This window comes from Acomys minous, assembly GCF_964271855.1.
Source record: "Acomys minous genome assembly, chromosome: 8".
NCBI classification, from domain to species: Eukaryota; Metazoa; Chordata; class Mammalia; order Rodentia; family Muridae; genus Acomys; species Acomys minous.
The window spans coordinates 102418124-102441755 of record NC_140489.1 but is presented as its reverse complement, the minus strand read 5'-3'; the positions used below and the strand labels follow the sequence as shown (position 1 = coordinate 102441755).

General features: G+C 46.6%; 1 protein-coding gene and 1 long non-coding RNA gene across 4 annotated transcripts in view; one reads left to right on the top strand and one right to left on the bottom strand.

The window, feature by feature from the left end:
• Nucleotides 1-1346: 1346 nt before the first annotated feature.
• Nucleotides 1347-21314, bottom strand: LOC311603846. Its single transcript, XR_014781286.1, has 3 exons — nucleotides 14821-21314; nucleotides 4706-4835; nucleotides 1347-1483 (listed from the first exon to the last, which is right to left on the bottom strand). It is a non-coding gene; the product is annotated as an uncharacterized lncRNA (long non-coding RNA).
• The window catches only part of MAPRE3 (microtubule associated protein RP/EB family member 3), a 46199-nt gene continuing 36981 nt past the window's right edge, over nucleotides 14415-23632 (top strand). Inside the window, exon 1 of one of the 3 annotated variants that reach the window (XM_084793065.1) lies at nucleotides 14415-14599. The gene's annotated coding sequence lies outside the window, so the exon portion shown is untranslated. The remainder of the gene's footprint in view (nucleotides 14600-23632) is intronic. The other 2 variants (XM_084793064.1, XM_084793063.1) reach the window with 2 other exon arrangements.

Genomic DNA, 23632 nt, shown 5'->3' with positions numbered 1-23632 from the left:
GCTTTCTCCCTGGGGGGCACACTCCGCCTTGCTTTGCACAAGTCATGGGCCAACTAATGTGTGCACGTGGCTTGAGCCCGGACTAGAGAAATGTTGGGGCCTTGTGCGTGGTTTTAGTTGCATTCTCACCTTCACTCTATCCCCGTTATTCTCACTTGGGAGCTGAAAGGACTGATTGATAACCCAGGGGCACAGTAGCTCATGACCCTGGAAAAGCCTTCATGGGTAACAGAAAGTATCTGCCTCTCTGTCTCTCCCCTCCCCCTCTGCCCCCTCTCCCTCTCTCTCTCTCCTCTCTCTCTCTCTCTCTCTCTCTCTCTCTCTCTCTCTCTCTCTCCTTCCTCCTTCTCCTTTTCCTTCTTCTTGCGACAAAGTCTTGCCTATGTAGCCTGGCCTTGAACTCACAGCAATCCTGCCTTCGTTTCTCCAAGCACTGGAATTACACACAGAAGCCACCATAGCTAGATTATACATCACCTTTGTCTGTTTCTGCCCTTGCTGGATCATGGGCCTTGGGCAGATGCCAAAGATCCAAGGGGTGGTAGGGCCAGCGGGCAGGCCACCTGGCTCAGACCAGGAATGCTTTACCTACTCTGAGTGTCTCCACCCGAGAGGCGTGTGATGTGCGTGGTGGGAGAGTGTGTGTTCAAGGGGCCACTTAAGGCCTTCCACTTCACTTACCCCCACCCTTCTATAGACCCAAGCCCACCCCCTCATAGACTGTACTCACCCAGGAGCCCAACAAACCATCATCCCCCAGTGTCCACTCCCTGCCCCATGCAGAGCTCCAGCCGGCCCCATCACAGGTCCAGTGGCTGCTGGCTGGAACAAGAAGGGTCTCTGGTTGCTCCGAATGCAGCTCTCAAACTGGTCTTGTACTTGCTGAATAAATACTGTTGTTCTTGCCTTAGCTGCTCTCTAGGTTTGTGGGGTTAAATTACCAGAAAATTGTGCTACTCTGTGTGTGCGTGTGGGTGTGTGTGCGTGGGTGCGTGTGCGTGTGTGTAGTGCTAGGAGTCCACAGTAGGTCTCTTATCAAGCCAATGCCATGATGAGAGCATCTCTTATGTTGACCCAGTAACCACAGAACCACATGGAAGCCAAACCCCCTCCAGCTGCTGAGGTGGCAGGCACAGCCTGGGGTCAGAGTGGAGCTGTCAGCACCCCAGCACCCAAGTGACTTCCTCGATCCTCTGTAAATGTCATGGTGCTAAGGTTGTGTCAATACCAAGACGACACTTGGTCCTGTGCTTTGGCCACCGTTTGAGGCAAAAACAAAACAGCCCAATACGTTGTGCTCTGGTGCAGGTTTGTATTAAACTGTAGCTACTTCTCACTCAGCCTCTGTTGTGTTTATTCAAGAAGAGGTAACCTGGCAGAAAGCCTCCTTTAAAGCGGCTATGTGATGCTTCCGTTGCTAGGAGAACAGCTTTGATTCATCACTCTGATCTGGTGGCAGCTTGCTGGGCGGTCTAGGCCAGGTCTGGTGGAAATATAAAAGGAAAAAGGTTAAAAATAAACATTTGTTTTAAGGGTCATCCCTTACCGGAAAGCCCAGAATTTCTGATGGTGGAAAAGAAAACTTTTCTGCCAGATCCCTGGGAGAGTTGGCATGTTACCTGAAATAGGAAACATTAAAGGAGGCAATAGAAACAAAAAGAAAAGGATTTAGGCTTCACACACACACACACACACACACACACACACACACACACACCTACCCTTTGGCACTTGTTCCCCTAGCTACCATTTTGGAAGCCTACAACCCGGATTCCATTCAGCAGAAGTTGAGAGGCTCTGTCCTCATAAAGGCATGACAAGTGAGTCATCCCAATGCCTCGGTGTGTCTTTGAAGGGCTTTTGTCTGCTCACTTGCTTTCTAGAACTCCACCTTTGAATATGGCCACTAGACCTCAAAACCCCTTGCATGTGAAGAGGGGTTATCTGGCTAAACTCACACTAAAATGAGTGAAGTACAAGCTATAGTCACAGCATTTGGAAGGTTGAGGCAGGAGGATTGTGAGTGTGAGGCCAGCCTGGGTCACATATACATAGACCCCATCTCAAGTAGAGTGAGTGTATTGTTAATTTTGGTATTTACTGTGTGGTACTTTGTGGTGATTTTTCTTTCTTTCTTTCTTTCTTTCTTTCTTTCTTTCTTTCTTTTTTTGTTGTTGTTGTTTGTTTGTTTGTTTTTTGCTTTTTCAAGACAGGGTCTCTCTGTGTAGCCTTGGCTGTCCTGGACTTGCTTTTGAAGACCAGGTTGGCCTCAAACTCACAGCAATCCACCTGCCTCTTCCTCCTGAGTGCTGGGATTAAAGGTGTGCACCACCATACCCGGCCTTGTGGTGGTTTCTTAATCCTCAAAGACACAACCTACTGAGAAAATTCTAGATTATGGAGAAAAATCTGCACAGCACACTGGGGAGCACAGTAGAGTTCGACTAACTGCTCCAGATCTATAGTAAATATATGGACTGAGGCAAAGACAACCTTTAGTTCCAGTGCTTAGGAGACAAAGGCAGGCAAGGCTACAGAGTGAGACCCTGTCTCAAAAAGGAAAGAAAAGGCACTGTCACGTGGGATAGGCTGTTTGCATCGCCCAAGGCAGTGTATAGGTAAGCGCTTGTGAAGACTGCAATCCTTACTATATGTGCCATTGGAAAAGAACCACAGTTTTGGGCTTGAAAGTTAGGATCAGACAGGGAGTCCTCAGCCTTGATTTCTTTCTTTCTTTCTTTCTTTCTTTCTTTCTTTTTTTTTTTTTTTTGAAAGTATTTATTTATTTGTTATGTATACAGTGCTCTGCCTGCATGTACACCTGCAGGGCAGACAAGGCATCAGATCACATTGTAGATGGTTGTGAGCCACCATGTAGTTGCTGGGAATTGAACTCAGGACCTCTGGAGGGGCAGTCGGTGCCCTTAACCTCTGAGCCATCTCTCCAGCCCCAGCCTTGATTTTTTTAACTTGGAATTACAGGTTGACTCACAGGCGGGCACAAGTGACATTAGGAACTGTGGAAGGGGTTCACGGGAGCCCTAGGTTTGAGAAAGAAACAATGATACTGGGAAGGATGGGCGTTAGCGTCCTAATTGAAAAAAAGGCTTTTATTTCTTTCCTTTTATTGCTTTTGCTGTTTTTTGGCGGCGGGGGTGGGGGGTGCTCTTATAGTTGTTTTTGAGACAGGATCTCACTGTAAAGCACCAGCAGGCATGGAGCCATGTAGAGCAGGCTGGCCTTGAATTACTGTATCTGACTATGAGAAGCTTTCACACAACGTTGCCAACACACTGAGCTTTTAACCCACCCACTCTTCTCAATGTCCAGCGTTACAGTGATATCCACATCCTGTATGAGCACTGTCTTCTGGCTAGTCACACGGGTGCAGCAGAAGTTTTCCTTGATAGGCTAGTTTTGTTCACATAAGGAGGCCGTACTTTTGGGATGGGATTTCTGTGTGTCATTTCTCAGTGCACAGACTGACAACATGGTTATAGGAATTAATGCTCTCCAAGCCCCTCTGGGGGAAAACTCACTGTAAATCCAAGGCCACTGAGCTGGAAACGGTCGCACGCAGCTCTATGTACTCCAGTGGCATCATCTTCCCAGTACTTCTTGTGTTGCTGAAATTCTTCATCGTTAACTGGCCTGAGTTCGGCAGGATTGGCGACCTGGAAGACCCTCTCTTGATCAGCCCCCGGCCATGCCACATTTCAAGGCGTCTGAGGGGTTAACGTCACTAACAGACTTTTCAGGAAAGGCTTTTTGACCCCTTTATTCCTGAGGGGACAGAAACTCCTGGAAAAACACCTGGAGGGGACCAGGCACGTTTTGAGTCCCAAGGACAAGACACTTCAGTAGCAACACCTTAGAGGCCTGCTCTCATGACAGCGTGTCATCAGAATTTCTGGTGGCCGAGAAGAGGAACTTCAGGCCCATCTTAGGAAGAGTTGTTATGTGGGGGCTGCTGGCATTTATTTGGATGTTCAACAGCCAAGTCTCTGTGAGTAAACCATCTGTGACATGGCCCTAGTAGTGCCTTTATTCATAATGCTTTGTAATTCCTCCTTGATGTCTGCACTGTGGTTTTTAAACTCTTGGTACTAGAGGCAATGAAAGAAAGCTACCTTCCATTCATGACTCTGTTCCTCAGATGCCACACTTTCATCTGGTATCGTCGTCATGGGAACTGGAACCCAGATCCATTCACTAATCAGAGCCAATACTTTGGGAACCATAATGGTTTAACCCGATGTGAGCAGAGTGGGGCTCCCTTCTAGACCAGAGGACTGGAGTTGATCATCATGGGGCAGTTTTGTCCTCCAGGGGACAAGCATAGGGGTTATTTGGACATCCTTTTGGCTGTCACAACTTAGTTGACTACGGGCTGCTGGAATCTGGTGGATAGAGCTCCAGGACACTGCTGGGCAGTCTATTCAGGGTGTGCCACCCTGAATAAGCCACCACAATAAGGACTTGTTAAACCCAAAATGTCAACAGCAGCAAGATGAAGACAGTCTGCTCTAGTTTAAAGGTGACATGAGGTCATTACTTTAGAAATTGCATAAGGAAATTTTAAGAAGGAGAGAGGCAGAGCTAAGTTTATGATGCAGGTCTGTGTTGCAAGGTATTCTGGATGAAAAGACGTCACGAACAGAGCTGTGCCACAGCATCCCAGAAGTAGGACCCCAAGGAGCCTTACCATGTTCTTTCCCATGGCTTCACCTATCTATCCTCTGCCACCAAGATCAGGAACCATGTTGTGCAAGATTCTGCTTGACTACCATGCAATGCTACAGGAAATGGCTATGCATACAGATTCAATTGAGGCTCTAACTGGAGAGAGGAGAGAGGAGAGAGAGAGAGAGAGAGAGAGAGAGAGAGAGAGAGAGAGAGAGAGAGAGAGAGAGAGAGAACACAGCAAGTGGCAGCTTGATCACTGTCACATCTCAATACCCTAACCATCAAATGTATATATTTTCTTTTATACCTGGCTGTAAACTAAGCCCCTCTCCAGGAAATATCTTGTGGTGGGTAGAGGAAAAGACCCTTCTAAACTCAAGGAAGGGTGCTTGGGAGGGAAAGTGGACATAATGCTGCTTGGAAAAGGAAGTAGGTGTTATGGCCAAAAGCAAAATTCAAAAAGAGTACATGATAGGGTGACACATCTGGAGTGGCTTAAGTAGTCAATAAAGAAGCAGGGTCTTACCTGTTTCCTTGACATTTTTCGCAAGTGTTAAGGGAAATGTGTACAATCAACTTCTGAGATCTGTATGCGCAGCTTCATAACCCTGTATAAAATAACTGTGCAGATGGAGACAGAACACTGCTGCACCTGAGAAGTTGGTGAGCCCTTCCTGTCATCAGTGCCCATAGCGTATAACTGCTTCCCTGGCAAATGAGTGTTGTCTAGTTTTGAGCTCTGGTTGATGGAATCATACTCTTTGTCCTGGCTCTGTCCCTCAACACTAAGTTTTTAACATGTAGAAGATGCATCTTGTTGTCTATTACATGCAGCCTTGTCTAAGGTTAGAGGTGCCAACTTTGTCAGCAGTGTGTACACACACACAGAGGAGCTTACAGGGTAAGTGCGTATATACATGTGCCGGAAGTGTGCGAAGTACCTTCCTGCTGGTGTAGAACAAGACTTGTGCAATTCAAAAGTGAAATTTAAAAAGCAGGAATTCCAGTTCTGATAGCATCAAAAAGAATAGAGAGCGCTGAAGAGGTGGCCCGGTGCTGCTTGCTTCTCTTGGAGAGGATCCAGATTCAGTTCCCAGCACCCATATGGCAGCTTGAAATCACATGTAACTGCCATTTGAGGGAACTGACTGCTTCGGGCTCATGCATATACATGCAAATACATGCACATACATACGCTCGGCACACAGACATATGTGTAACCATTTTTAAAATAAAAAGATTAAGGTGTTTAGCAACAAATTTAGCAAGGCAAAGAGAACAATTGTGCTCTGGAACCCACTAAACTTCAAGGAATGTTTAAAATATCTAGACAAATGAAAGATGATTCATGGCCATGAATCCAGTGGTTTCATATCATTAAGGTGGTCATAGTTCCCAAATGGATCCATAAATCCTGTAAAAAATCCCCATCAGAATTCCAACTGGATAACTGGCTTTAAAATTGATTTGAAACCGCAAAGGACTCAGAGGAGTGAAATCTGGAAGGACCTGCTGAAACCATCATTAATCCTTTCAGGAAGATGGCGCCCCCAGTGACTTAATTACCTTTCAGAAGGCCTTCCTCTTAAGTCTCCTTCCACATCAGCCCCGCTGCACTGAGGACCAAGCTTCCAACACAGCAGCCTTTAGGGAGCACACTCAACCCTTATCCAAACCGTAGCAAGTGCACACGCAACATGGCAGCACTGAAGAGATTCGAAGGACACACATGGTCCCCTTCAGCTGGCAGACTATTGAGACAATGGATGCTAAGGAACTGGCATTACTCCCCTGCCCACCCCCGAGAAGTCTCATGCTAGGGAAGGAAAAGCCTGAGACCTTGACATCAGCCAGAGGGGACTTGTCTCCTGGAAGGAGACTGCACACTGAGCTGATGACACAGGACAGACTGCGAGCCAACAATAGAAGTCAGTGTTGGGTCAGAGAAGGGCAGGACCAGAACTGCCCAGCTAAGCACACCTCCTGCCCTACAGTTAAACCTCATGCCAGAACTCTGAAGATGGACTTGGGGCACCACTGACACTCTTTACTTGTTCTTCCAGGGTGGATATATTGAGTGAAATCTTTTTCTGTTTGCTACTATTACTTGTCTGTTGAGGATGGTGGCCCAGCCTGGCTTGTGAGAGCTGCCAGGGCCCAGACTCTGACCCTAACAACTCCAGTAGCAATTGCAAGATGATTCAGTGGAGAAAAACGGTTTTCTCAACAAGTTGTGCTTAGACACATGGATATCCACACGCGAAAGAATCGGAACCGGAAGCTTGCCTCGCAGTATGCAAAACTCAGCCAAAATGGACCAAAAAAATTAAATCTAAGAGCTAAAGCTACAAAACTTTTAGGGAAAAAAGCTTTGATTACACACACACACACACACACACACACACACACACACACAATGTATATGTATGTACATACATTTTATTTCAGTGAAATCTAAAAACTTATATGTCAAATGAAACCATCATACATACAGAGAAGGGGGGGGTGGTCTTCATGCCTTGGAAAATGTAGAGAAACAACTGGTAAAGCAGAGGATTCTGGGACAGGAAAGCCTTTGGTATTAGCCTCCCTTGGCATGCCTTCTGCCGTGGCCAGAGCAGCAGCGGCCAGAAAAGTGTATCTTTCCTTGCCTCATCCACATCCACTCCTAGCCTGGCCTCCTGGAAGTCCACCGGACTTTTCCAGGTTGAGTGGGCTGGACTCTTCCCAGAAAACACTTCCCAGAAAGATCTGCAGATGGCGCTCTAAACTCATGAGTGATTACTTTGGTTTAAGCCACAGGCCACTAGGAAGTGAACAGGTAAGGCTCAAGGAAAAACAGCCAGTTTTTATGCTTGGTCCTAGACCCCAGAGCCCCTTAATGCAGTACAGGCAGCGTGCCAGGGAGGGATCATAGCTGTTTTGCTCATATCTGGAACTCTCTGAAGAGAGTTGACTCACCCAAGTCTCCAAATAAATAAAACAGGACAGCCACTTAAATTTGAACTTTACATAAAAATAAGTATGTCATGAATAGCATTTGTGGCATGCTAAACTGAAAAGAAAATAAAAATCAGAATTTACTTTTAATTAAGATGTCACATACTCATCTGGTAATTTATGTTTGGCTCACCTGAATGTTCCACCTTTCATTTAGTAAGTTCCTATGTGTCATCTACCGGGCCTGCATTAGATAGCACAAAAGCGAACCAAGGACAGTCCTACAGAAGAGAGATGAGGACAAGACATATTGACAAATGATTGTAGTCTAAAGTAGAGCAAGCATGGCAAAGTGTCGATATTGGTGTCATAACTTCAGGGCCTACTTCTATTTGATTTTTGTTTGTTTGGTTGGTTGGTTTGGTTTTTTGAGACAGGGTTTCTCTGTGTAGCCCTGGCTATCCTGGACTCGCTTTGTAGACCAGGCTGGCTTCGAACTTACAGTGATCCGCCTGCCTCTGCCTCCTGAGTGCTGGAATTAAAGGCGTGTACCACCACACCAGGCTCTGGTTTGTTTTTTTGAGACAAGGTTTCTCTGTGTAGCCCTGGCTATCCTGGAACTCTCTTTATAGACCAGGCTGGCCTCAAACTCAGGGATCCGCAGGCCTCTGCCTCCCAAGTGCTGGGATTAAAGGCATGTGCCACCACACTTGGCTTATTTGTTTTATCTTGTTTGTGTTTTGTTTTGTTTTGTTTTTTCTCCTTTTGGTTTTTTGAGACAGGGTTTCTCTGTATAGCCCTGGCTGGCCTCGAACTCACAAAGATCTGCCTGCTTCTGCTTCCCGAGTGCTAAGACTAAAGCTAGCATGCGCCACCCCCGCCTGGCTAGAACTTAACTCCTGAGGTTTGCTCGCTCCGTAGTCTTAGGCACTGAACATCTCTGGGCCTTTGATGTGAAAATGGAAATGTTACCACTAGGAAGATGCCCAAGGAGCTCAGCCCACAACAATCCACAGAGGAGATAACACTAAAAGTCATCACGCAGTGCACAGATGCTCAACTAAAGAGGCCACCCCATAGCTTAAGTCTTAAGCCTGAAACAGTTGCTTGTTGGTGGAAAGTAGCTGCTTTTATATTTGTCGAGAACCGTTGACATGGGAAGGACACAATAAGAGTGGAGAATGAGTCAAAATGGTCAGGCAGTGTGTCTAGTATAAGCAGGAGCCTAGACTCCTGTCTTCAAGCAAGTGTTTCACAAACTTCAGCATTCAAGTAGCCCCACACGCATGGGCGGTATTGTGTGAAGACCCTCTTCACTGGAACACCAGCTTTCTTTAAAAGTCTTATTTTCAAAATCATGAGGTTTTGCATCTACTTCATATATTTAGTCATTTCGGTGTAAAAGATATTGTTAGCAGTGGTGGCGCATGACTGTAATCCCAGCACTCAAGAGGCCAGCCTGGTTGGTCTACAAAGTGAGTTCCAAGATTCTACACAAACCTGGATAAAGAAACTGTGGTACATTTACGCAATGGAATACTACTCAGCTATTAAAAACAAGAATTCTCACAATTTTGTGGACAAATGGATTGAACTAGAAATGATCATAATGAATGAGTTAACCCAGAAGCAGAAGAGTCACTTATAACTGGACACTAGGCCAAGGGGCATGTCCCATGAAAGTCTACACCTACCAGGAAAGAGGTGAGGACATCCTATTGGGACTCTAGGTGAGAGAAGTATGGAGAATGGGGAAATAGAAGGATCCAGAAGGTCCTAGAAACCTTCAGTCTTACAAGACGAAGGGGTTCTTCTGAGGAATGGTGGTGAGGTGAACCCTGGGGACCATCCAGTGTTCACGGTTACACTTATGGGACAAGGTAGAGTGGGAAATGTCAAAAAGTGTCATGGCAGAGCATCAAACTAACAGGCAGCAAAAGAAAATATGAACAAATTGCGTTTTGCAATCTTTTTTTTTTTTTTAACTTATACATCAAGGGGGCTGGAGAAATGGCTTGGCTCTCTTCCAGAGAACTGGCGTTCAATTCCCAGCACTCACATGGCTGCTCCCAACTGTCTGTAACTCCAGCTCCAGGGGATCTGACACCTTCACACAGACATGCATACAAGTGAAACATCAATGCATGTTAAAAAAAAAACAGTATCAGCAGAGTGAAAAGAAAACCCAGAGAATAAGAGAAAGTGATGGCAATTTATATATCTGATAAGAGGTCAATTGCCAGAAAACACTCAACACTAACAACAGGAAGAAAAAAAAACACATCTCAAAACGATGAAAAAAGGGATCCTAAGAGACATCCCCCCTCCAAAAAACGATGTATAGGTAGCCAATAGAATATGAAATAGTCTCAAAGCTAAAGGCAAAGTCAGATTATAATGAGAGTCCAGCTCACAGACATGATGACAATTATAAAAAACAGAAGTAATAAATGTTTCCAACAATTCCACTTCTAAATATATGCCCCAAATCATTTAAAACAAGGTCTCAGATGTTTGTGTGCCTATGTTTAAAGTAGCATAGAACACAGTAGCCAAAGGGTGGGTAAGTAAAGTGTGATATCAACATACAAAGGTGTATAATTTGGTCTTCAGAAGGGGTGAAGCCAGGTTACACACACCTGTAACCCAGCACTTGGGAGGCAGAAGCAGGAGGACCAAGAGTTCAAGGCCCGCTTCAGCTACATACTGAGTTTAATCAGGCTACCTAAAACCTTTTTAAAAATAAGTAAGCAGATAATAAAAAGACATTATTTGTCATATATTAAGCATGAAGATAAATTGTCTGGACTGAGGAAAGCTCAGTCAGTAAATCCCAGGCCTGATACAGTTGTGGTGGTCCACAAGCAGAACCCCAGGGCTGATACAGATGTGGTGGTCCACAAGTAGAACCTCAGGGCTGAAGAGGCCAAGAGAAGTCGATCCCTGCTACTCAATGTCCAGCCAGCATAGCCAACTTGTCAAGATCTAGGCCAGGGCAACACTCTGTCTTTGAAAAATTAAAAACATGAGCCACACCTAGAGAACGACATTCAAGCTCCAGTGGAGTCAGAGAGCCTGCCTCAAAAAATAAGGTAGAGGCTGGATGTACTGGTTCAAACCTTTAATCCTAGGACACACACACACACACACACACACACACACACACGGTCCATACTTTTGTCATATAACTTGACCTTTCTCCTATTGAAACATGGGATCTATGCTCCCTGCCTTGCCAGGGTGTGTGTGTGTGTGTGTGTGTGTGTGTGTGTGTGTGTGTGTGTGTGTGTTTCTAACAGGACATGAATCAACTATAGAATTTTGAAGCTAGGTTATAGAAGGGATTTTGCTTTTCTCTCCATTGGAACATCTACCCCTAAAGCCTTCAACTACTATGTTGCCCAACTACCCTGAAGCCTCCAGATGGTAGGAAAACCAAAACTAGCTCTGAGATTCCATGAAGACAGGAGGTTATCTAGAAAGGCCCTGATATATAAGGCATTATTTGACTGCAAGGACACTAGAACCAGCCAAATGAGGTCATCTTAAACTCCTAGCCCACAGAAATTAAGATAATGAAATGATTGCTTACACCATAGAAGTTATGGTGACTCGTTGTGTAAAATCAGATAAACGAACAAACCTTAAAATGTTAACACAGAGAGCATCTGGGAGACGGGATAAGTAGAGTGCTTTCTAGAATGACCCTCTTGCCTGTGACGAGAGATGATGATTCAATAATTACAGTCTTTCATCTCAGGATTACTCAGGGTTTGTCTACACCACTCAGGTCTACACCTGCAGCTTCACAAAGGGGAAGAAAATGGACTGAGTCTGTAATCCCACCCCTGTTTTCACAGCATCCAGACACCTTGTGGGTACAAGCCATCTCCGCTCTCCAGTTCTGTGGCCAGGGCCAAGTGTGAACTGGGATCTACCTTTCTAACACTTTCTCTTGGGAATTGTTTGTCAAACATAACTTTTTCCTGAAAATTGATTTAAATGGGAGGGGAAGGAACTGGTTCACTAGATGTCAGGTCTCATCTCTCTTTCTCTCTCTCTCTCTCTCTCTCTCTCTCTCATCTGTCTCCTCTTTTGTGTGAGAAAATTCCTAGCCCACTGAAGTTAAGATAATGAAATGACTGTTTACAACATAAAAGTTATGGTGACTCGTTATATAAAATCAGAAAAGTAACCTTAAAATGTTAATACAGAGAGAGTCTGGGAGACAGGATAAATAGAGTGCTTTCTAGAATGATTGTCTTGCCTCCTGTGTGAGGCACCAATTTGGGGAGACTACGTCAGTAGTCCCTAGTAATCCTAGGATAGAATTCATAGAAACCAGACAAGGAGACTTGGAAGAGAAAGGCTAACTCCTAAGTCACTCAAAGAAAGCATAACATCTCTGGCATGTCAATGTGTGCTGGCACTTTTTTTTTTTTTACATATTTTATTGGGTTCTTATATCTACCACCCTTGTCCAAGCCAATCCGTTCCCACACTCCAACGCCAGGTAAAAGAGACAGAAGGTTAGAGGGGAAAGGAGATGTAGGCCTCTTTAGACTACTTCCTGCTGACTAGGGTGGTTGGGTTCCTTGGCGCAAGTCCAATCTTCATCGTCAGGATAACCAGCAAATCATCAATAGCAAACTTGACAGTAAAAGCAGCAGCTGGATGAAGCAGCAGCAGCAAGAGGGGAGAGGCAGGCAGCAGAGAGATCAGCAGCTGCTTCTCCTCCTCCTCCTTCTCCTCCTCTTCCTCCTCCTCCTCTTCTTCCTCCTTCCCCTTCTCTTCCTCCTCCCCCTCTTTCTTCATGACCCAGTCCATCTCTGGGCTCTGGCATTTATACCCTCTCAGGAGTCCCCAGAATTCCAAACGTAATCTATCTGCAGCTGGCAAAACTCACACCCCCTGCTAGTGCCCAAGACAATCACATTTGGCTGCTGTGTACAATCTGAGGCAGCCCCATATCCCACACTTGGTACTAAAACATAAACATGCTCATATAACATAACTGGGTTTTTTGTTTTGTTTTGTTTTTTAAGAAACCAAAACTCTCACTACAAACGTGTCCGGAAGAATCCATTGATGTTCACCAAAGGAATGTAATCAGAATAAGCTTGTGTTCGCACAGAGTGTGACTAGAGTCAGGAAGGGGAGGAGGAGGGTATCTTCAATCAGTGTGAACGTACACCTCAGTGGAAATACTTATGGCTGTGTAGAAGGGAGGGCTGCAGAAAGTGAGGCTTCAAGAGCTAGGAAATGCCGGAGCCTCGGTTATTAGATGGTCAGAATCTTGGTAAGAGTATGCGCCAGCTAAAATAGCAGCTGCAGTAGTTAATGACAAAGTATGTGCATAGGCAAGGACGGTCTGGACTGACAGTCCGAGGCGGTTAAGTCAGAGCAAGGGAGGGAGAATGAAAACCTTTGTCTTCACTTGAGTCAATTACATAAACATTTAGTGGGACTCTTCTGTGTGTCACATTCTGCCCTAGATGCCAAGGCAGCTGATGAATAAGACAGAGTTCCTGCCCACCAGGACACAGAGTCTGACTGCAGAGACGGAAGTGCGGATGTAAACGAAGGACACTACGGTAAAATGTGTGTAACAAAAAAAGGTGTGCACACAGAGGAGACCGTAAGACCTAAGACGTCCATGGGACCCTGGGCTAGGCGAGGGAGAGACAGAAGACATCTGTACCAAGACACCAAGCCGATGAGATCTCTCAATGCTGCTGGCCAGGACGAAGTCCCAGAGACACTAGTGTGGGCCAAGCACTGCAGGCATTGAGAGAAAGAGGAGATATCAAAACCAGAAAAAGATCCGCCAAAACACACTTGGAACAAGGAATTTGGGGACATGAATGGGCATCGCAAAGAAGGACCTATGCGTGAAGGAAAGAGTCCACACCAGCTAGTGGGCCAGAGGAAGGAACAAGAGCTGCTGGCAAGTGCACCGGGAGAGCGACTGTACGGTGGGTAAATACGGAAGGGATAGCTGAGCAGAGATGGTGAGTTCAAGGCCACCGGGCTACCTGTCTTTTGTTTTGGTTTTGTTGTTGACAGAGTATGTCATTCCATAGCCCAGGATAGCCTTGAGCTTGTCGGCCATCCTCCTGCCTCCACCTCCCAAGTTCTGGAATTTTAAGCATGAGTCTATAATTCACTAGGCTGGGAGAACCTGTCTCAAACAAACCCCTCAAATATGTATTTTAAATGCCATTCTGTCAGCCCGACTTAGGGGTAAAGGTGCAAGCTTCCTGTGGGAGGCTAAAAGGGGTGTTTGACCGAGGTAGAGAAAACTACACGCCTGTGAAGATTGGAGTAACAGACCGCGATTGGAAGCCAAGAAGCCAGAAAGATCATCAAATCCGGCTTCGGTCCTCTTCAGTCAGCGAAAGAGAAGTAACAGTCTCCACTTTTGCCTTTGCCGAAGCGGTGAGAAAGATCCCACCATCCCGCTACTGCGGAATCAGAAGTAAAGGCTTGTTCCTTCTTCAACTAGACAGGGTGGAGGAATTGTTACCCTGTTGCTAAGGAAAAAGGAAGGGGCTGTTCCCAGTTGCCATGGTGACGAGGTAAAAGCGTTCCCTCGGTACAGCCGTACGTTTACCAGGCGGTTTCTTCTCCTTGTAACTATGGCGATCTAGAGGGATTGTTCTCATCTCCCGCACCTCTTGCCGCCGTTGCTAGGACGAGGTAGAGGTAGGGGTTGTCCGCCTCTCGCCGCCCGGTTGCCGTGGAGACGGCGGGTGCCTTGGCCCCGCCCGCTCCAGCTGACAGCGGTGGCCGCATCGCGCCTGCGCAGTGCTCTCGTCCCCCGCAGTCTCTGTGCGTTGAAGCCGGAGACCGCGGCGGCCTCTGCTAGGACCCTCCGCCCCGGAGCCGCCGGCCGGAGCCGCAGCCTCTGCCGCAGAGCCCCCGCCTCCCGTCCCCCTCCCCTGCCGCTTCCGCTGGAGCCGCCTCGCGCACTGTGAGTCGGGGCCGAGGCCACGGTCGCCGTGGGGCTGAGTCAGCGGGAGGCCCGGGCCGGGCTGGGGGAGGGGAACCGGGCTCCCCATCCCCGCCAGCCCCCACCCCCATCCTTGTCCCGTTCCTCAGGTCTTCCGTCCTCGGTGGCCCCCTCGGTGGCGCCAGGCCTCCCTAGCCACTCCTCCTACCCTGTCCTCCCTCTCTCCTTCCCTTCGGACTCACCTAGGGGTTCTTCGCCTCTAGACGTGGCGCTGTCGCACCTCTGCCCATGGCCTTGTATTTTCCCCCAAACTCCCTCCTGTCTGCCCTTGTCCCTTGTCCCTTCTCTTTCCTCCGGGGCCTGACATCTCCAGGCGTCTAGTTTCCCCAAGTGATATGCCCGAGAAAGAGTGACAAGGGAGACAGCCAGTGGCGACTTGGAGGAGGGGGACGTTGTATTGGTCCAAACCTTGGGACCCCAGGGTACCTACCCACCCGCGCTCCAGACCTGCTCGTGCCCGAATCGGCTTAGGAGAGCAGGCCTGGAGAGTTTAAGAGCTGCAGAGAGCCGGCGTGGCTTTCCGAATAGGTTTTGCTGAGAGGAGTCAAGCTATGTTGTGAACAGCTTACTGTCGGGCGGGAGCACAGGGCTCCTGCATGGTGGCCTCCCAGTGTGCTGAGCCACTGCCCTGGCCACACTGTGCTGGGAAGAGAAGGGAGTGGAGGGAGGGGGCCGCGGTTGGCTTGAGAGCTTAAGTTCTCGTGCTTCCAGTGCGTTTTTTTGTGAATAAGCATCCTTCAGGACTCTTTTAATGTCTTTTCTTTAAAAAGTCACATTACAACCTTGGTATACGTGAGGTTTGAAGTCAGACTGGTGATAACAACAGCAAGTGCTTACTGATTATATGAGGGGTTTCGGCAGGACTTGATTTCCAAGACTTGTGCATTAGGTGAAGAAACCAATCTGGCAATCGTGGGTTTTGACAGTCTGAGTAGCGTGGCACGGGGGAGCGGCTGAGAGTCCCTCAGGGAGTAGCTCTGAGGCCTGCATCCCTGCCTCCCGCAGCTCTGAGGCTTGGTGGGGGCTGTCGCCTGGCGGAAGCAATTCCCAGGGTTCTATTTGCCACCTACCAGCTTGCCCATTTTGCAGTACCTAGTGTTGAAATGGAGTCCCAAGCTATTTAGAAGCTCAGCTGAAGCCAGAAAGTTCTTCCTAGACATGCCCCAACTCGAGGGCTCATAACTACTGTGTGTACCTCATTGCCAGCTTCCTTTGAGTTCTTTTTGTTTTTCTCTCAGACTTCGATGTAGTGTTAGGAAATACATGTAAGGCAGTTCTAATGAACAAGGGGCGTTGGGTCTGTTTGATTATTTTTTGTTTGTTTGTTTGCTTGTTTGTTTAACTGCAGGCTACAAAAGAGGGGCATAGTTCACTCCTAAAACTCATGCTGAAAGACCCGCTCATTAGGAGTTTCTGAGATTGCAGAGATTTTGTTCCTAGGCTCTGCTCACTCATGGCCTATTGGCAGCCTCCTCGGGGCCACTCCCTGCCCCCATGCCCATCAGATTAGTTTACAGTAGCAAAGACGGCTGTCGCCCTAGTTTTAAACATAGAGATGAAGTTCAGGAAAATGACAGGCCCTCATCCAGCAGTGGAGTTTGTTCTGTTTCGAATGCCAGTCTGCGGTTTGGTGAGATGCACCTGCCTGTGGTGCAGTGGGGACTCTGGGGCCTGGGAGCTACATTCCTTCTCCTGGTCCTCTCCGTGGTCGCATAGCTCGCCCAAATACCCGAGGAGGGCAGGAGGAGACAGCTGTGCTGGAGAGCTGCTCTTCCTGGGCTGAGTGTATTTTGGGAATCAGTGTTATTACTGGGGTGGAGGGTGGTGAGTTAAGCAAGAAAATGTGTCAAGGCTAGAGAGACCAGGCAAGGGTGAGGTGCCATGTTCCGTTTGCAGTTTGCTGGGCGATAGTACCTTTTCAGAACATCAGAGCGGCTTTCATATGGCTTGATTCGCCTTTGAAATCCATACCAGTGTTTTATGAGCTAATGACTGAATGCTTATAAACTGATCGTCTTAAGAAACAAGACTGGGACCTCCCTTATAGGCCTGCCTGGCTGCTATTGTAGGTAATTGTTCAGATCAGGAAGAGGGGCATGGTTTGGACAACGTCAGACCAAAAGGTGTGTGCCAGATCTTGTGGTTTTATAGCACTGTATTTCCTTGATCTTGAGACAAACCTGACATTTACTGACAGCTTTTAGGTAAGGTGTGTGTGTGTGTGTGTGTGTGTGTGTGTGTGTGTGTGTCTGTGTGTGTTCCGAGCTATATCCTAGTTTCAGAAGCATGAAGTAGCAAGCCTTGAAGGAGATATTTGTGTGTCTTCAGTTAGAGTGGTGTTTTCACTTCTCTGAAGATGCAGGGCTGCCCCACCTAAGAGCCTGTACATTGTCAAGGTGGGCATCTCTGAGGCCCTCCTCTAATCCCGCACTCTCTGTGGGCTCAGGTGATTAACTAGACGCTGGCAGGCTAGTAGCCACTGAACAAAACGAACTTCCCATATGAGCGTCCAGCTCAAGGGCCATAATAGGGTACTCTCCAGAAATGTAGCAGACCTCTTATGAGTTATCCCTGAATTTAGGCAAGGAGCATTTTTCAGAAGGTGAGCAGAAGATGTCGTTTTGGGGACCAGAATGCATGGGCTGTGGATTATAGACATGTCTGTGAGGATCCTAGAGTCATTCAGAGTGATAAGAATTCACTAAATGAATGTTGAATTTCTCTCCCTTTAGAGTGTGAGAACTGGGCAGGACACAAGATGTCATAATGTTCTCATTTCCATGTTTTGATGAGACACTAAGAGTTAAGTGACTCGACTAATGTAGGAAGTATGTGAAAACACTGTCAACTGTCACCGTGCAAATGACTGCTGGTGGTTATTAGTGTCTGACTCAGGATTAGAACTCACATTTCCAGACTGGCGCTATTCTACATTGCCACAGCACTGCATTTGTCACTCTTAACAGTACAAAGGGCTTTAATAAAAATAATTTAGTAGTCTGTAATTAGCCCTGTAGACAAAGGCTTCTTTTATTGTCTGAGATGTTGCAAGGCCAGGCAGAATGTAATGTCAGAGTGTCTAATTAAATATTTATTCTTGCCACCTTAAAAAATAACAAATTTTCCTCACACATCCTAACTTTGGGAGGTCTTCTTTTTAAAAATATGCAGCCACTAACAGAAAGCAAATACAGAGCTGGGTGTTGAAGTCTTCTCAGCTTATCCTCGAGGCTGCTGGTTCCGGAAAGCGAGGAAGAGAGGGTTGAAGTGGGCAGAGAGTGGGAGCGAGAGACACAGCGTCAGGACTCCCTCCCAGGGCTCGAATGTAACATTGCATAGGTCCTGAGAGCCACGCGCATTTCGCCTCCCAGTCCTTTGGAAACTGAGTTGATCTGGCCTCACAGGTAGATCTGAGCACAAATCCCAGTCCTTCTACTTCCTGGTCATGTGACGCTGAGCAGGTTATATAACTGCTAAGTGTTAGTGTTCTGGACTAGGGCCGTCCCACAGTTCTCACCTGTAAGCCTGCATGGTGGCTGTCCACAGGGCTGTCAGAGGATGCAAGTAAGCAAAGCGTGTAGAGTAGCTGCCTGGCAGCCGGCAGCAATCATTGCTTTCATCTACTGGTGGCATGAATTTAAAAGTAACACCTCAAAGTTTGACATGAGAAGCCCATCTTTTCCTCAGAGCCTTGCTAATGTTTTCCACAGAAGCAGAGATTTGTCTCGGGAAGACTTGAGAGTTGCAGTGTCCTTTCAACTGCCAAATGAGAGAGTGTAAAATGAAATGGCCCTTTGTCTCGGTACGCTCAGCTGACTTGGTTGTCTGACAGCATGGCCAGGCCTGAGCTGTTGACTGGAGCAGAACACAGGCTGATGTGTTGTGAGGATGCTCAGTCCTCCTGCTGGGGAGGCTAATCTGAGGAATAATCCTAATCTGAAATAGAAAAGCTGCTGAAGGCTGGCCTGCATTCCCGTCCCTTGCCGTGAGCGGCGCACGTGAACCATGCCTTTGCTCAGATCAGTCTCTGACCCTATGGGATACAGAGGTCACTGGGAAAGAGCCCTTCCTCCTAAGACTGAGGAGAGGTAAGGGGAGGTCATTCTGGATGGAGCAATTACAGAAGGGCTCAAGGCCTTTACCAAGGCAAAACACAGAGGGATCTAAGTTCCTGGATCCAATCCATCTATATATAGGCCTCTCCAGACCAGCTCTGCAGCAGGCAGAGTGGCCGCTGCCATGTGCAGCCTCAGGTTCAATCCCCCGTACTGCAAATAAACTTGGGAAATACCTACCTCTGGGAGGCAGGATGTGGGTATAGGGAAGGGGAAAGGAGATTCAAAGGGAAATTTACGTCCTGTGCTTCAGTATTGGGCCTGTTGTTATAAATCACACAGTTTCATCACGTGGAGAAAGTCAATAGAGTTGATAGTGCACGTATCACATAGTGCACATATCAGTAAACACATTTTAATACAAAACCCCGGCTGGAGTGCTCAGCGACGGGGCAGTCAGCGCTAGGTCCCTTCCTTCCACAGACCAAGCCAGTGGCCGAGCCAGGCTCGTGGGTAAGGAAGGGCCCTCTGAAGTGGCTGCTTCCCGGCAGCCCAGAGTGCTTAATGGAATGCCTACTTCGCCAGTCTCCTTGTCCCTTCTGAGAATCCCCTTCTGAGAATAGTCCCCTCCTCTGACCAGCTGAAGTAACCATTACTTCCTAATAAGATAATTTAATTTCAACTGTTGACCAAAGTAGCATCTGCCCACGTGACTTTCCCAGGAAGTCTGTGAGCTGGACGTGGAATCCCAGCACTCAGGACAACCTGGGCTGCATACTGATTCCTCTTCTCAAATAATAACATCCTTTTAAATCCTGTGCCTCTAACATCACAGGAGCTTGAAGCTTCAGGGGACCTCGCTGGGGTATGGATACATTCTGAATCAGGCCTGGTGGACCTTTTACACAATATTAACAGTATCTGGCTGGAGAGATGGCTCAGCAGTTAAGAGCACTTGCTGACCTTATAGAGGCCCTGGGCTCACGACCCTCTGTAGGCATTCATGTGGTGCATATACATGCAGGCAAAACATTCAAGCACATCAAATAAGTAAATCTAAAAAGAAGGAAGGAAGAAATGGCTGATACGACGGTGTGATAAGAATTCACTAAGTAGTGCTGAATTTTTAATTTTGTCATCAGTTGACCAGTTGTCATTTTCAGCCAAGTGTCCTGTTGATCATAGAAAGATGACACACTTAGAGTATGCTTTTGGGTGCTTACCCAGAAGTTGCATGGATTGTGCTGACTAATTTACAGTCCATCACCCAGTCTTCCCTTTGGCTAAGAGTACAGATTTCCACAGTAGCTGGCTAAGGTTGGTGAGGCATCCAGTGGCAAGGGTGGATTTTCCCCAGTGTGATGTTGGCTGGCCAGTTCTTGCCACACACTGGATGGTGTTTTCCCTAGCTCCATGCTCTACCAGCTTTACTGAGCTGCCTAGATGTTGTTTTCAAGTTTATTATCATAGCATCAGTGTTCTAAGCTCTGGATGCTTCATTTCCCTCAAGAATATAAGGATTTAGCCATCTGAAATGTTTTGACTCCATACAAAATTATGTTTTTCTTTTTTTAAAGATTTGTTTATTTATTGTGTATACACTGCACATCAGATCATATTATAGATGGTTGTGAGCCACCATGTGGTTGCTGGGAATTGAACTCAGGACCTCTGGAAGAGCAATCGGTGCTCTTAACCACTGAGCCATCTCTCCAACCCCAAAATTATGTTTTTCATGAAACTATTTCTTAATATATAGAAAATGCATGCCACGTATATGGTATGATTAAAATAGCTGAGCAAGAAACATGACTCTAAATCTCCCTAGTAGTTCAGAATGTGTGTGTGTGTGTGTGTGTGTGTGTGTGTGTGTGTGTGTGTGTGTGACATGTAGAGGCTTAAAAGGGCACATATCCTTAGACCATAAGTTGCCATTTTCAGACTATTTAGGACCTTTAGTTAAAGGAGTATTTAAATTATGTAGATTTTTATGAATACATTAATAATATAAAATATTTAAAACAATGGACTTCTTCGCAGCCAGAAGTGCTGGGCATGGTAGCCTACACCTTTAATCCCAGCATTTGGGAAACGGAATTAAGCAGATCTCTGTGAGTTCAAGGCCAGCCTCTCCTATGTACTGGTCTATACATAATTCCATGCTAGCCAGGCATACAATGTGCGACCTTGTCTCAATCTAACCCCACCCCACCCCCCAAAAATTAAGTGAAACAACCAGAAGTATTAGACACTGAGGACTGGTCAGATTCACAGAAATAAAATACTACATAGGCATTAAAAACATTCATCTAGGGCTGGAGAGATGGCTCAGAGGTTAAGAGCACTGACTGCTCTTCCAAAGGTCCTGAGTTCAATTCCCAGCACCCACGTAGTGGCTCATAATCATCTATAATGAGATCTGATGCCCTCTTCTGGCCTGCAGGTGTACATGCAGGCAGAACACTATATACATAATAAATCTTTTTTTAAAAAGACATTCATCTAATAATATTATTGAACCCTTGTCTCAAGTGCACGCGTGTGCGCACACTCACACACATACTGACATCAGAACTTCTTATAAAACAACTTCTTATTCAAAGCAAGCTATGAAATTGTATGCCAAGGATGCCATTCTATTAAGATATGAAATATGAAAAGATACCAGGAGACTACCCACCAATTATAAATGATTGTCATTGAGTATGTATTGAGGTTTTTCTTAATATTTTTGTTTTTTAAAGCTTTTCCTTATTAAACATCAGTACATTTTACCTTTAAAACCAGTGACACAGATCTCACATAATAGAGAAGTCTCTCTCTCCCTCTCTCTCTCTCTCTCTCTCTCTCTCTCTCTCTCTCTCTCTCTCACAAGATGTTTAGGCTTTAAATTTTTACAATGTTTCTTTACTCCATGAGGGCAGGTCACAGATGGTTCTCTGTTCCCTCCTTCCACCGTGTGGGCCTTGGAGAGCTCACTAGGGTCCTCAGACTTGGCTGAAAGCACCTTTAGTCACTGAGCCACCCCATCCCCTCCTCGTTCAGGATACTCAGGGTTCATTTGTTATTTTGAAGCAGAGTCTTCTGTGGCCCAGGCTGAGTTCAAACTTGCTGTGCACCTGGAGGATAACCTTACCTGTACTGAGCTCATTGGAACGAGCCACCGCACCTGGCTTTATGGATTGCAGAGCTTCATACATGCCACTGAGCTGCATCCCTGGCCTGGCATTCAGGCTGAGTGGCTGTTCGCGCCACCGTCACCCTGATTCTGTACACTTCTCCGAAGTGGTTCTTTAGGTAGCGCTCTCTTCTTTTGAGAGAGGACAGCATGTGCCTTAAGCATGAATGTGTCTTAAAACCACAGCTGAACAGCTTGAGTCCATCTACAATCTCTCTTGAAGACGTAAGATGTCTTCTTCTTATGACAAGAAAGTGAAAATTGGGCTGGAAAATGGCTCAGCATTTTTGAGCACTGGCTGCTCTTGCAGAGGACCGGGCTCAGTTCTCAGGACCCACATGGACGCTCACCACCATCTGTAATCCCAGTTTCAGAACACCCAGTGCCCTCTTCTGGCCTTCTTGGGCACTGCACATATGTGGTATATATACATACATGCACACAAAGCACCCAAATAAAAATAGCAATAAAGATAAATCTTTTTAAAATAGGTCTTAAAATAGCCTTATTTGCCTTTTAGCTTTTGCTGTCTAAATTTATCAGCTGGAAATGACCGGGGCTCTGGTTTTGGTGGCCTGCCTTTCCAGGAGTCTCTGAATGGCCAGACCCCAGCGTTAGTGCTCTGAGGCCTTCCTGTAGGCTTTACTTTGTGCTGGATGTACATATTCCTGTTGGAACTGTTTTCAGTTTCTGCTCACACCTGCATAGCCTCCTTCCTTTCTCTGTCCTTGGTCCCATTTCATTCGTCCATCAGCTCAGAGCTCCCTTTTCCTTCCAGGATAGATGTGGCTGTCTGGTTAGGCTGTTGCCAGCAGTGGAGTCTGTTCAACTTTAAACTCTAGGGAAGAAATAATGCCTGCCTCCTCCAGGGCATCCAGGACGTGGAGTTGAGAGACATATGGCCTGCCCCACAGCTTGGCCTGTGTTGCAGTAAATGTTTGCTAAGCAGGGTCTGTCTCTTCTGACTACCCTAACACTCATCCCAGATGGGGCAGACACAAGGCCTGCCACCTGCAATTATTAGTGAACAAGTCTTTGGTCATGGCTGTCTGGAAAGGCTCCACTACAAAGTGATTGTTGAACAGTCACCTTATCTCGAGGCATTGTTGTCCTGGTCACCTTGTAATATGATATAAGCATAATATAATGTCCCAGTCACCTTGTAGTGGTGTTTCCTGATGGGCCAGAAGTGAAATCTTAGCTGTCTTTAAGTCAGCAAGATCATAGTTAGGATTACTGTGTGTGTTGCCATGTGGAAGAGGCAGGTCTTGGACCACTAGATGAAATTTAATATTCCTTCCACATGGGTAGTGTTGTGCTGAAGGCTTATCTCCAGGGGTGTAAAATGTACCTTGCAACCAGACTTCCCTGCAGCACCAGACTCTTGGCCGATAGCCAGCCCTCATCCCCTTCCTTGCAGGTTTTTGCCATTTGCCAAGGACTCTGATTTTGTCTCTGATTTGTTCTGATTTTATATCCATAGCATTCACAGCTGAAAGCTCGCACTTGGGGCATCCTATTAACACCCTTAAGTGACAGGACCACTGCTAAGGATGGAGATGTGTTGAGCTGGCTCCAAAACAGCAAGCTACAGTGTCGTGAGACAACTCGATACGACTTATTTTCCCCCAGAAAGTATAGCTTCCAGGTTCTAGGTTATTCTTACGAGTGTGCATGTTGTCGTCACGAGGCCTTGTAAGTCGGGCAACAGTGCCTCACTGGTATTTTTTCTGACTTGTATGCATTACGTATGGTTGCTAT